Source organism: Leptonotus elevatus, chromosome 2 (genome assembly GCF_054856555.1).
Source record: "Leptonotus elevatus isolate MCC_2025b chromosome 2, RoL_Lele_1.0, whole genome shotgun sequence".
Classification (NCBI taxonomy): Eukaryota; Metazoa; Chordata; class Actinopteri; order Syngnathiformes; family Syngnathidae; genus Leptonotus; species Leptonotus elevatus.
This window is the reverse complement of record NC_141240.1, coordinates 44,331,964-44,346,897: the sequence shown is the minus strand read 5'-3', so window position 1 is coordinate 44,346,897 and position 14,934 is coordinate 44,331,964. Positions and strand designations below refer to the sequence as shown.

General features: G+C 39.0%; 2 long non-coding RNA genes across 2 annotated transcripts; one reads left to right on the top strand and one right to left on the bottom strand.

The window, feature by feature from the left end:
- Nucleotides 1-979: 979 nt before the first annotated feature.
- LOC147180175 (uncharacterized) lies at nt 980-3,616 on the top strand. The gene is made up of 3 exons (XR_015094177.1): nt 980-1,113; nt 2,507-2,621; nt 2,988-3,616. It is a non-coding gene; the product is annotated as an uncharacterized LOC147180175 (long non-coding RNA).
- Nucleotides 3,617-12,796: 9,180 nt separating this feature from the next.
- On the bottom strand, nt 12,797-13,547 carry LOC147180174 (uncharacterized). Its single transcript, XR_015094224.1, has 3 exons — nt 13,146-13,547; nt 13,025-13,068; nt 12,797-12,939 (listed from the first exon to the last, which is right to left on the bottom strand). It is a non-coding gene; the product is annotated as an uncharacterized LOC147180174 (long non-coding RNA).
- Between the last annotated feature and the right edge of the window lie 1,387 nt (nt 13,548-14,934).

Sequence of the window (14,934 nt, the reverse complement as noted above, 5' to 3'; positions counted from 1 at the left end):
TTGTGTGACAGAAAATGATAGCGGGCTCAGTCGCGCTGTATAGATGAGACGTCAAACAATATCGCCCATTTCAAGGCGACGAACAAGTCAGGGTGGCTGTTGATCATGCTTTGGAACACCTGAATAAGACTGAAAAAGAAATATGACTTAGTGTTTTTTTATAGCTACTGCACAAACTCGATTTCTTCGTTTTTTAAATCCTCTCCAAATAACAAATCTATAGGCTCAAGTAATTACCGGTAATAAAGTGAGCCTCACAAACCCTGTCAGCATCAGCTGGAAACCAGGCTTCGAGCATCAAATTATACCCTCCTGATATCTCGCAGCCATCACAATATGTCACAATGAACATTATGTCACACACGATCCTCGAATATATTTACCGTATTGAAATTGGAGAACATTTGATTTACGATGTTTATAAATTTATTAAACATAAACAAGAGGACTTCAGACATTTTACAACTTGCCTTAAATACATGTATACATTATATGCTTAATGAGGGTTGTAGGAGGAAAATTGTACATTTTTTAATAAATTAATTATAACTAACTCAACAAAAGATGCCTCTGCCAAATCTAATATTGGGGTCTAAAGAACTGAGCGATAAAAGAAAAAAGGGGTCGTCAAAGCAGCACATACTGTCCAGTGTCCACTTGTTAAAAAAATTGTGACCACCTTGCCACACCTGCCTCCCGGCCCGACACTAAGAGCCTAGGAGCTGTATATGTCTAATCTGTATGTATACCTATAGTATATATAGTAGTCTTCTCTCAGGATGGGAGAGGTAAGATGGTCGCCCTGTGGCTTCAATGGCTTGCACGGTGTGTATGGGCGATCGGCTGTACAGCAATATATACAGACCAGTGTTTGAATGTGCACAGAGTAATAATTGAATTGAATTTACTGCATGTATATATTTACTTGGAGTCCCTTCATCCATACCTCACTCACCCCTGTGATACTTTAAGGTGCTCGGCCGAAACTCTCGCCAACTCAAACAGCTGAAGCAAGGACTAAAAGAAACCCTCATTATGCTGTTATTGGAGTCTCGACCCGATGCAGTGGCATCAGTTTTTCCAACAGAAACAAAGTCTGAGTGCAGTGTGGAGGTATTCAATGAAGCATGTCTAGGATTCTAAAATGTCTGTAATTTTCAAAATAAAATTTTTTGCATGGGAATTAACTGGAATTTATGGGAATGCAAACGGAAGATTTGATTTGACTCAAGATTGACCAGATAACTTAATTACACTTGGGTTAAATAAATACTTTTTTTTTTTTTTTTTAAAGGTTGTGCGAGTTTGAGTGAGCCTGCTCATGGGCATGTTGGGGGGAAGGTTAGGGTTTTCTTTGTGCTGTACTATGGATGTTTTACTCACTCAACGCTTTTGAGTTGCAATGTAATGTATGAAAGGAGCTATATCAATTTTGATTTGATGTGACAGTCTGGCAAAACAAAAAAATATTTATTTTTTCATTAGGGTTAGTTCAAGGTTGCAAAGATGTTTGCCAGACCCACCACCCATCCATCCATTTATTACCGCTAATCCGGAGTCGGATTCACGGGGGCAGCAGCTTTAGGAGGGAAGCCCAGACCTCCTCAGCCACTTGAACCAGTTCCTCCGGCTGGATCCCAAGGCGTTCCCAGGCCAGCCCAGAGACATAGTCTCTCCAGCATGTCCTGGGTCGTCCCCGGGGTCTGCCGCCGGTGGGACATGCCCGGAACACCTCTCCAGGAAGGCGTCCAGGAGGCTTCCGAACCAGATACCCGAGCCCCCTTAACTGGCTCCTTTCCACGCGGAGGAACAGCGGCTCGACCCTGAGTCCCTCCCGGATGACTGAGCTTCTCACCAAATCTCTTAAGGGAAAGCCCGGACACCCAACGGAAGAAACTCATTTCGGCCGCTGTGTGGCAGACACTCGCAAAGAAATTTCAACATGTTCATTATTCCTTTGCGATTTACATAGAATGTTTGGTGCCGTAAATATACTTTGCAAGTGTCTTGAGAACATCTTTGCAACCTTAGAATAAATAATAATTAAAAACTGACAACAAAGAAAAACTCGCTACATGCACAGTCCCTTGCATGCAAACCTTTGACGCACAGTTAGATACAACCTTTAAGCCCATATCCAAATGAGAGGGAGAGTGTTTGCTTAGGGTTAGGGTTATATTATTGAATATTCGTCATCATATGTTCAGTTATGCAAACATTTTTAATGTTTTTTCCTTGTTCCAAGGAAATTTTGATTTGGAATCATTTTCAGTGAACAATTCCAACCTTGAACAAAGTCTGATGAGAAATCAACAATCACATGTTCTCCTCAGCAGGATACACATTTCATTGTTAGGCTGTTGAGACCACAACATCAGCCTTCACACAATTAACACCCATGTGTGGATTGACCATATGTATAAATTAGAGAGAAAATTGTAAAATAGAATGAATTGGTTCAATGCCAACTATGGTGCCATAATGATTGTCTCATTTGCTGTCCTAGGTTGTTTTGGACCTAATCAAATGGCCTGAGGAATCTGGGTTGGACGATGAAGATGGTTACTCCGTTGACTGTAGATGTAGAATAATGGGGTACTTGCGTCAGTTTGTGAGGACAGGTAAATTACATGTTGATATTTGTGCACATTTTGTAATGCATAAATGCAGATTTTCAAATGTGGTTGAAAATCAAGGTTTTTTTAACCATTTTTTCTTGTTTATGAACACAAGTTGTATTATGAGTATTAAGCATAAGCATACACATATTGCTACAAGGCAGAATTTTAATTTATAGATACATCTGTGATTTGATTTTCTTAAATGATCATCCTCTAGCAGGGATCACTTTTTTTCCCAGATGTTGCAGAACCTGTTTTTTTCTCAAAAAAATACATAAATTAAATTATAAAAACAGTAATCTAATTGATTATTGTTACTTAATAGCATGCACAGCTTAATTCCACTTTTTTTCTCCTTTTTTTTAGGGTCTCAAGAGAATCTTAAAAGACTCCTGAAGTTCTGGGTGGGATGGGAGATACCCATGCCAGATATGAAAGTGGAGGTGGTGAGAGCGGAACATCCCACGTCTTCTACATGCTTCCAAAACTTAAAGTTACCTGGCCACTACAGCCATTACACAGAATTCAGTGACCATTTAAAGAACTGCATCGCCACAACTGATACTGGTTTTGGTTTGGTATAGATCAAAATCTTTATTTCATTACTTTAAATAATGTAGTTCTGATGTTTTGCTAGATAGGTTCTTATTACAGTTCATTGTCAATTTGTACGAAAAGACAATATATAGCACTAAATTATAAAATGTAATTTAGTGCAGGCAGTTTTAAACAAATAACAGCCCAGAAGCGCTTGGCTAGACCCTACACATAGTTTATACTGTGCATGTAGTTCACTGCAGCCAAATAATGGTCTACTCCCATGCGTGTAGAAGGTCCTGCTGGATCCACAGCAGCATGGAGTCCAGCCAGTTCTTGAGGTGTCAAAGGGCAGTCAGTTTCAGGCACATAGACACAAGAGTCGGTGTTGCTGGACACAAGGCCACTACTCTCCCAGTTTATCAGGGGGATGTTCAAATCCTGTAGTTGATATGAAAAACAACTCATTGTCTACTGTTTAAAGTAAGTTTTGCTTACCAATTTTTTAAAAGTACTTACAACATCATTAGACTCTTGTAAATTATAGTGCAGTCCCGTGTGCCACAGTTGGTTCGGGGTACGATTTCCCTCGACTGTCCCAGCCATCTTTAAAAACATCAAGCTGGGCTTGGAGGCGAGGAATGAAGACATAATGGCAGCAGAAAAGGTGAACACTGCTGGACAGGTCCAGGAGATCATCTTCCTCCATTTGGTGCAACGCAGCATAGTAGAGGCAAGTGACTGCTGTGTAGACATCTCGCCAAAGACGTTCAATTCTGTAATGTCAATGTAATTGTGCCCCCCCCCTTTTTTTTTAATTAAAGAAGACATTTTAAACCATGTAAAAAAGTGAATCATATTTGGACAAACAAGCAACTGGGTGCAACAATTAATCAACTACTTGGCTATCCAATTAATTATTTAATCATTTTTGAGAGCATGTTTGAATTGTTCTAAATCCTTTTAAATTTAAGCATTTCAATGGCAAATGTTTTTTTTCTATTATCAACAAAAAAAGTAGTTTAAAATGATAAATGCAGTTTCATAAATGAAACAAACATTCCATTAATTTCAAGTAATGAGAAAGTAAGGGTGATTAAAAAAAAGAACATAGCAGAATTCTTTACCTTTATTTTGTACATTATTACTATTTGTATGTGTTGGAATGTCACCTTTGAAAATTAGATGTTGCATCTCAAGGGGATATCCTATAAAGCTACAAATCAAATGAAAATTTAAAATCATGCGATATTGCAAAAATGAAAAACTGTAGCTTGGACTTGTGTCGTAAATAGATTCAAGTTTTTAGGTTTTACAAGTGTTAGTGTTTACCACTGGCAGTAAAGACAACCGTAAGTTGCCAATGTTGATTGCAACTGTTACTTGGTCTTTCATGTAATTGATATTTGATGGAAGTGGTGGAACATAAACTTTGTCTTTAACATACCACCACAAGAAGAAAAAAATAAAATCACACACACAGAGGTTCTGCCAGGCCAATTACAGCCATCGACTGCTAAGTGAAGTTTTCATTCAGTTCATTCTTTTCTCTTTTTCAAATAGGCTAGATGTTGCCCGTGCTGCTGGTGGTGGCCACATTAACCACTTCAAAAACAAGAATAATTTGAATGTATTTACATGTGTCTAACCGGAAGTTTTCTGTGTTGTTGTTATTATTATTTTTTAATATTGCATAGATTTTGGCGTATTCTTTTTTTCTTTCTTTTTTTACTCACCCTGTAAACTTACAAGGTTATGAATGTGGTAGTTCCATAAAAATGAAGTGTCTTCTAAAGTACCTCTGATTATGCACACTTTTCCCTGCAATGAAGCTGTTTTTGCCAACTCCTCTTGTGGAGAACATCAGCTGGGCTACATCCACATTTTCCACCCCATGGTCACCACGAACCCTTAAGAAAATGTAACAAACATGAGAACTCCTATTAATTATGCATTACACTTCACTGAAACGAAAACCTTAAAACAAGTCAATGGTTAGAACAGGTAGATTTACACTATTAAGGGTAGGATAGGCTAGGTGATGATGTCTGACTATTCTTTGAGGTAAGCCATACTTCTCAACAGCTTCATTGAAGAAGGCAAGGGTTGTGGAGGCTCTGTTATTATTTGCAACAGCAAGATACATTATCTATGTGAGAAGAATGGAATTGTCCCATTGTGACTTCAAACAACTGTACTTTTTATTTTCAAATGATCAAAGTACGTTAACAATAACAATATCAATTTTAAGTGTCAATTTCAAAGCTCTTAACAAATACAATTTCAATAACCTTTAACAGTCATGTAGTAGTTAAAACAGGATTATATTTAAAAAGGTAAAATGCAACAATAATACTCAATGCAATTGGTGTAATGGCACTTGAGAATATCTCATTCTCTACCTTGCATCTGTTTTAAGAGATTCCATAAGAAATGAGTCTTTATAAAATGTCAAAAAAGAAAACATGTAATCTAATTCTCAGACAAAGAGTGCCAGCGAAGTCTTAGCATAAAGTCACAGGTAACATGATGGAGTTTTGATTTGTTACTGTAAGTGCAATTAAAGCTTTTCAACTAAAATGACTGTAAGTAAGAGTATTACAGTACTATTATGTTACCATTGAAGAATACAAATGCAAAGGTGCTCCCAAAGAAAATGAAACCGATTTCTGAGGTAGCCATCCTAAACTAGTACTACAATCTGAAGGTCTTCAAAAACAAAAAACAACTAATCACAATTGAAATGCCTGATTCAATGACAAAAAGTTTAGACGTTTAAAGGGAATATCCAATTATTTATACCTTCCTTGAGAAACCATCGATTCCTCCAAATATCACCATATTGTACCTTCAATGACATTTGAGATAAAGAAAAACATTAGGTATTATCACTTTTTTGCACATAGTTAAGTCATGTACAGGTAATATGTTTTGATTTGAAAAACATAACCAACCTTATAAGTTTGTGGTTTGTGTCTATATGCATCAGCGATCTTGGGCCTGGGACAGAGTATGTTCTGCGAACAACACACCTCAATGCTGACATTCTCAGCACAATTCCTGCTGTGTCAACCCTATGCATCGATGCACGAATCCTCTGCCACTGTACACGATGCCCCTGTGCCCGCAACAATCCCATCATTAATCTGTACCCAGCATGTGGGTTGCAGTGGTGTGTTTGTGACACCAGGTTGTCAAGCTCATCATTAGTCAGTTGACCGTACAAGGCCCTAACAGACATAGCCCAGCTGTTCATGTTTCTCTGCAGCGTCCACCGAGAAACTCCTAAAAGTCTGGCAATGTACGCTGCAGATAGCCCTATGCTGAGGAGCTCCGAAACATATTCCCTACATATTAAAATTTTTGGACAACCAGGTTTTGTTCTCCCCACAGGAACCGTTACATGAAGCTCCATTTCATCTTGGGCAGAGAGTAGACCATGCACATCAGTAAGGGCTTCATACACTTGCTGAGGGATCTGAATTTGGTTAGCTAGTGCACTCAGTAAAACCATGTCCTGTGAAATTATAAATTGTAGATAGTCCAGGTCCAGAGGGGCACGCTCAAGGGCAGCCGATAGTCTGTTATGGAGTTCGGGCCAGTAAAAGATTCAGCAGCAGTTCCTAGAGAGAAATATAGGGTGTCCATAACATGTTTACAATTTTTAAAACAATATATTACAAAGGCAGTTGTTGAGATGTCTTAAACAGATTTGTTTTATTTTAACCAGTGTTTGTTAATTAAAGTATTCATTCATATTGAATTTATTTGTTTCAGATACTGTGTTGATGGATGGTAAACCTGCAGCAAACATGGCAACAAATCGAGTACCGTTTTCATGTGCTTGGTGTAAATGATGATGCCCATATAGAGGTCTATTAAATTAAGTTTAAAAAAAAACTCACACAAATGAAGGTACTTAAAATATCTCAAAATTGTTATAATTGTAAAGAGACTTTTGGGACACTCTGTATAGGTCGTGTGTAATGTGCATTATTATTGATTACATTATTATGCAAACAGGAAGAAATAATAACAAAAAACACACCATTAATGTCAAGACAGTAGCGATATTCCGCTCACCTGCTGCTGCAGCGAAGAGCTGTTGCTCTGATCGGTCATTTTTCTAGAAGGCAAAACAAGATAAAGAACACTATGGAGTCAAATGTGTACATACATAACATCGATTGGGTGCATCTTCCCTCCAGTACCTGTCAATGGCGCATATGTGAGCTACATGAATTCGTTTGTTAGCCAGCTAACTAATACAAGAAATAACAATTTTAACCAACACAGGGGAGCAGCGCACTGCACCATTCTTGGCATATAATGAAGTAGTTTAGTTGTTCATTGTTGTCATATAGCCACAATATTCCAAAGCATGAGATGCAATTAAGTCCGTGGCGCCAGAAATGACGATAATGACTAGACTGCTTTAGCATGAAATCAAATGCCAGCTAGCTAGAAAGCTAAATATGTGATGCTAATCATAAAAACAGGTTGGATGACCATCGTCAATATTTGAAAGAATGATGAAGTAACATAATACTTACCTTGTAATAGCAAAAACCAAAAGAGACTGAAGTATTCTTAATATGTATGTTGGTTGGCGACGATGTGTCCTGCTTGTATCCTTCCGCGAGTCCCGCCACCGTCGTTCGCTAAACCAATGAGGTTGCGCTCCAATCCGCTCAAATCCTTCTCACTTGATTGGTCAAGACAACCCTTCATTACACCAGAGCCCGCCCCTTCTTTACGAGTACAAATCACGGCGCTCTACAAGTACAAATTAGTTTTGCTCCATTTGTAGCGCGACAAATGGGGCAAAACTCACGTCACTGAACAGCAGCAGAAAGCCCACTTGTGACTCCTAGTGGCGACTTCTTTGACTACAAGTTGTCATTTCTACAGGTACAAATCACAACTTTTACAGATACAAATTTATAGTTTTTGTACAGGTACAAAAAAAATTTGTACAGATACAAATCATGACTTTTACAGGTACAAATTTGTTTTTACAGATACAAATTTGTTTTACACATACACATTTTTTTTTTTTACAGGTACAAATTTCTTTTACAGACACAATTTTTTTTTTACAGGCACACATTTTTTTTACAGATACAAATCACAAATTTAGACTTTTTTCTACAGGTACAAATTTTTTGCACAAGTTAGTTTTGCACCATATTTACCTCCATATTTGAACGTTGTGTTATCCGGCTGCTGTATTAACAAGATAGGTAAAGTTAAGTGCTAGACATGGTAGCCTACATGCTAACTACACCTGCTAGCGCTAGCTAGAGCTAGCAGATCTCACTTTAAGGTTTTAATGTGCAGTAAAAGAAAACAAAAACAAAGAAAAGTTTGAGTAGGCTCTAAATCTCAATTGTGTATATCCCTCGTTGCTACAATATACAGTAAGGCTTTTGTCTATTATTCTGTCGTCGTTGTGGTGGTGGTGGGGGAGGGGGCGTCGGTTGTTGAGTTGCGTGTCCTGCTCAACTGTGTAGTGGACTAGAGCTAGCAGATGTTACATTAAGGTTTTAATGTGCAGTAAAAAAAATATATATATACATATGTTTGAGTATGCTGTAAATCTCAATTGTGTATATCCATCGTTGCTACAATACACAGTAAGGCTTTTGTCTCGTCTGTCGTCGTCGTGGTGGGGGTGGGGGAGGGGGGCGTCGGTTGTTGAGTGGCGTGTCCTGCTCGATCGTGTAGCGGAGCGGCGCCGATGAGGGATTTTGGAAGTATTTTACACTGTTAAATGACCTTCATTGATTGACTACAGCACACATTTGTAAATTGTTAAAGCTGCCTTTATTTTCCCCCTTGAAAGATTACCATTGGTTTCTGTAGCGATCGTTTTTTTCACGGCCATCCAGAATACCCATCCATTTTGCCAAACCGTTTCACCTCATGGAAATTAATGTAAAAGAAAAAAAAAGTAACAATGTTATTACAATACCGTTTTCTTTGTTAATAAGTAAACAAGGAAGTCTATAGTGGATCCATTTTTTTCTATTGTTGATGTCACGATCTGTCACGGTTGAAGTTGGCTGTCACGAAACGGAGTGGAGGACCCAAATGCAGGAGAGCCACGGCAGTGATGCTGATAACTTTAGTTTTAATCAAAAACAAGGAAACACAAAATCACGCCCGAGGGCGGCTAGAACAGCGAGTAGTGTGGGATACAGAGTAGCATCACGGAGTAATAACCCGACACTCCTTGCTGCTTCTGTCAGGCTTTTATCTTGACCTGACGAGCTAATGGGCAGCAGGTGTGTTTGGCGGGATCCGCCCTCCAGCTGTTTCCCCAGCAACTGCAAGTGAAAACAGAAACAGCTGACCCCAATCATGACAGTTGAGGATTTATTGAAGGCTCTGCTCACCCCATCCATTATTTATAATCAATGAACTATACAATGTGTGATGTTACTATACTTCAATTGATGACGGTTTCTTATTTTTATTACAATGACACCACTGCCTCATTAGACTCAATGTACATTTTTAATGTTGCATACACATCTGAGATTAACTACAAATTTTATCTTGAATCTTTTAGCGATCCGCTGAGCACTGTGCGAATTGGAAAGCTGCTGACCGTGATACTTGGATTTCAAACCTTCAGCACCGCCTTGGACTTCCACCTCATCTACCTGCTTCCATCTTGCCCTCAAACAACATAATACATATATAAGATCTACATCACAGAGTCTAGAACGCAAATACAGCTGAACTTGCACTCAACAGCACATTACAAACACTCTAATATCATTACTTTACTATTTTGTTGTGTTTGAATTGATTTCCTTTTTTTACTGCCAGTTTACTTTTGACTTTGTCTTGGGAAGTTTTTTTTATTTTCTTTTTGCTTACAGTAAAGGTAGCTGTAGCAGCATGCCGCGGAAGGGGAAGCGTTCCGAGGCAGCCAAGCGCCGATGGAAGAAGCTGGACCTTGCTGCTCCGGAACTGAGCCCAAACATCGCACCCCAGCAGGTACTTTGCCTCTATTCAATTCTGCACTTGGCGGTGGTGTATTCTGTGTTGAGTTATTTTGAGTCACACTGCTAGGTCCTCAATGTGCTGTATATTTTGTTTTCAGCCTCGGTCCCCACCCTCTGCCACCAGTGATGGGACCACGATGCAGTCTGCAGTGAACAAGGTACGAGTTTCACGCCATATTTTAGCAAGAGTTTATCATTTTTTTTATCACTATTACACTTTTTTTTAATATCCTAAACATTTGCAATGTGTATTTAGAAGGCCAGAGTCCGAACTTCAGCTCCAGCCAGTCGGCTCGCCACTGTGGACGCCCGCTCCCCACCGCATACCTCTACTGTGGCTGCCCACCAGGTATGTTCCACAGCAGGCAAAATGCAATTAACTTTGTTAATGTGCAATACACATTATTTCCGGCTACAAATATAGAGTCAAGCAGAAAAAAATGCTAAAATGCTTATGTAAAAAGCAGTCTGTGTATTCAAGACACTCAATAGTAATGTAAAAAAATCCTTTATTAAAAATGGACTACCAACATGTTTCAACACAAGATTGTCTTCACCAGGGCATAGTTTGACAAATATAGAGTGTATGACTGAGCGATATTTGTGCATCATCAGAAAAAAAAAGTTTGTTTCTATCTTATTCCGTTCTTTAGTAATCAACAATAGAAAATGGTTAGTTTCACCCAATTTCGCCTTTTTTGGACCAAAATACGGAGAAATCAAGCTTTTAGTGAAACGATATTATTTCATGCATTCTAGTGAATTTTACACTTCTTTTTGTCCATGAATGATGCCACAAACACCTAAATAGTGCTTTACTTCTATAAAACACTACCACCAAGAATGAAAAAGTGTTTTTTGATAGCAAAATAACAGTTTATTTACATTCAACATTCAACAGTGTAATACAACAAACATGTGCAACTGTGCAACTGTGCATGTGTGGTGTGTGTATGTGTTTCTATTTACAATTCTGTGGATGTTTCAACTACACAAGTTTTTTTTTGGTGTGGTATATAGTGTAACATTGCCCTGGGTGCAAGGGGACGCAGCAGGATTTGCACCACAGATTTGTTTCGCTGCGAATGCCCCTTTGAGTGCAGACCCTACACTTTCTTGCTGGCTTTTTTTTCCGGGGGGTAGCAGGTATGTATTGCAGTGTGTGTTTTGCCATGTTGCCATCAAGTCGACTTTCAGGATCGTTATACGGTGACCTGGTGTTCTGTCTGGCTTCCTCATGTCCTTCTGTTTGTATGTTTGTAGCAATGTCCTCCTCCTGGTCCTGTGGTAAGAGCCACCCTCTCACCACCTGCTGGATAAACTCCAAAAAATGCTGACATTTGCCAGGATGTTTAGCTTTGTACAGGATAAAGGCATTGAACAAACATATTTGAAACAGATAGGCAACAAATTTTTTGTGCCATTTCAATGTCTTCCTCGTGAATGGGTGATAAGAAATGTTTTGATCCATCTTATCGACGCCATTCATTGTGGAATTGTAGTCCAAAACACATACAGGTTTCGGGAAAGGCACTCTCTTTTTTTTTTAGTGCCTACACATCAACTGTCCGCATTTCATCTTTGTGAAAAGTAGTCACCATCCTCAACAAACGCTTGTCCTGCCATGCCACAACCAAAACATTTGTGTTGTGTCTCACCAATTCCCCCCCCACCCCAAGGCCAGTGTTTGTAAGAGAAGTGATCTCATTTGGTTCACCCCTATTTTTTCTCAGTGTTCCACAAACATTTGTACGTGCTGCCAGGAGACGTTCACACAACCCAATTGAATTATAAAAATTGTCCATAAAGAGCGTGTACCCATTTCCTGGCAGACGATCTAGCAAATTAAACACGGTATCCGGCAGAGAACAACTAGTACCAACATAAGGTTGCATATTAAAACAATATCCTGTTTGGGAGTCACACAGGATGTATGACTTAATTCCATATTTGATTGGTTTTTGGGGGTTGTAAACTTTAAACGATAGACGGCCCTGAAAATTCATCATTCCCTCATCAATACATACATTCCTACCGGGTTGGAACAGTTCTTTAAATTTATTTACAATATGGTTGAACACAGGACGGATTTTAAATAATTTGTCATCTGAACTATGTCTCTCATTATTGTTAAAATGTAGGTAACTCCAGATAAGCAGGAAGCGGTTTCGAGGCATCGCGCGACTAAAAAAATGGTGTGGTTTCAATTTCATCCTGAGTCCAATACATTTCTATACTGGGCTTTTTTATATACCCAGTAAGAAATTGGAGTGCAAAAAATGTTTTCAATTCTAATACAGACACTGGCTTCCAAGCACGACTCCTGCAGTGTGGCAGACTTTCAGTCTGCTTCTGCATGGATTGACGTGCATATAAATTTGTTTGATCAGCAATGTGCTGGAGAAGTTCGTTTGAGATGAATAGTTGCAGGAAGTCAGCTGGCAGGGTTGAATTTAGCTCTGCTGCGGCACCCCTTGGTCCTGGAGTTTCAGTAAACAGGAATGTGTTTGGCTGCCAGCCTGTTTCATGCCAGCCAGAACTTTTGGGATCTGCAAATATACATTTCAATATCATATAATATTTATTTTAGATCAGTGTGAAGCAATATATATATACGTTTACCTTTTTTCTTGGATCCACTGGTTGAAATTATAGAAGACATTTACCATCAAATATTTTACTCGTGCTGAGTTGGAGAATCATTTTTTTTTTACCTTTATTCTGCTCACTGTGAGACGCGTCACCTTGAGCCCGACGAGCTGCAGCTGAAAGAAATATATACAATTACAATCATATCGAAAGACCGTTTTCTTTTGTTGTTGCAGTGTATTGAAAACACGTTTTTTATACCTCTCTTTGTCGTGGAAACTGTAGGTTGTCGCTGTGAGCACGATCTATGAATTATACATTCACGTTACACGAGGTGCTAGCAGCGTGCAGGAAAAGTATCTCATAGCAAGTTTGCGCTTACCTTCACAGTCTTCTGCGGATGAAATGCTGTCCGAATCACTTTCTCGAAGATCCGACTGTACCCACTCCTCCGAAGAATAGCCATCCGACTCGGGGTACTCTTCGTCGTCCGAATCAACGTCCGCGTTTGCAGAAGTACTTGGACGTGCACCACGTTTTCCGGCGTTAGCATCGCTAACCGGCGTCGCTTTAAGACGTGGCCGAAGACGTCGCGTCAAAGCCGCAACTTCGGCATCAACCTCGTTGTCGCCATCATCATCATCGCCACCAACATTCAATTTAGCACTGGTTTCTTTTTGAAAATACCGATCAAGCGTGAGCTGCTTTCCACCGGTCGTCATTTTTGCTTTCTCTTCCTCCATGCTTTTTGCTTTCTCCATTATCCTCTCCACTCCACTCTAGCTCCGCCTCACCTTTTATACCGACGCCCACGGTGGGCGGCACACCCAAAGTGCAAGGAGAGTCATCGCTGCCATCTAGAGGCCAAAACGAGTCATTAAACTTACTTGATCTGCTTGATATTTTCAGCACAGCTGCCCAAGGCTTCCCTCCACCCGTTTCAAAAAACCCCAAAAAAACATAGGGGACGTCTTTTAACGTCCTCGGCGCCCATCCCTAGGTTTATGCTAAACGTTTTATAACGTTTATGGCGGTCAAAGAGTTAAAAGCAGTCTGTGTATTCAAGACACTCATTAGTAATGTAAAAAAAATCCTTTATTTAAAATGGACTACCAACATGTTTCAACACAAGATTGTCTTCACCAGGGCATAGTTTGACAAATATAGAGTGTATGACTGAGCGATATTTGTGCATTGCTTTATTCATGTCAAACTAATTCTGAATTTAATTGTGATGAAGTCTGTTTTCTACAAGATTTCAAAATTTTTACTAATGTCAAAAATAAACTCACTAACATTGATCACAAATTTGTGAGGTGCCTAGCCCGGACACAGATATTTCACATGGTTTCTTTTAAGTTACATAGACCAGATGTAAATAATAACTAAGACGGTTATATTTAATAACTAATGTTTTGTTTTAGACTTCATGTCTATCTAAACAGTGTATGTCATTGTTTTGTCAAAAACATATTTCTATATACTTCCTTTATACTATAATCTAATCTGGTACAATCTGCTGCCTTTCTGCTCATGTATTTGATCAGAAAATTCTAGCAAAATTGAGCAATTGTGACTGCATTTCAGACACAAACAAAAGTATCAGTTAAGTCCTTGAATCTCTTTTGTGATTAAGAATTTCATTAATAAACCTGGCCTGAATTAACATCACTTGTATGTACAAAATACCTGGTCAATTTAAATTGAAACTAATTTAACCTATGTTTGCTATTTACTCTGCATTGTGGTGACTGCACATGCCTACAATTGTGTAATGTCTATGCTTTATGTTTTAGGTGTCCCTTGTTTGTGCCAAGGCTCTGGTACCAGGTCAGTCATAATTTTAATTGCTTTTGCAGCAGTTTTACAATCGATTATTTTAAACAATTCCAATATTTTGCAGGTTCATATACACTCAAAGTGGAACATGTACTTGTACTGTGCATTGTCAGCAATTGAAGTTGAGACTTGACATGGTATTCTGTGTGTGCATCATTTTAGGCAGAGGCACTGGCTGGCGCCACAGAGTTCGGGAATGGCCAGTTTCAGCTGTGACTGGGCGGAGGCACAAACTGGTCATTCCAGCACTGAACCAGGACAACACGGTATGTTTTATAATCAACTCTGCCTTTATAACAAATTAACAACCTTCATTTGTGTCTATTTTTTTA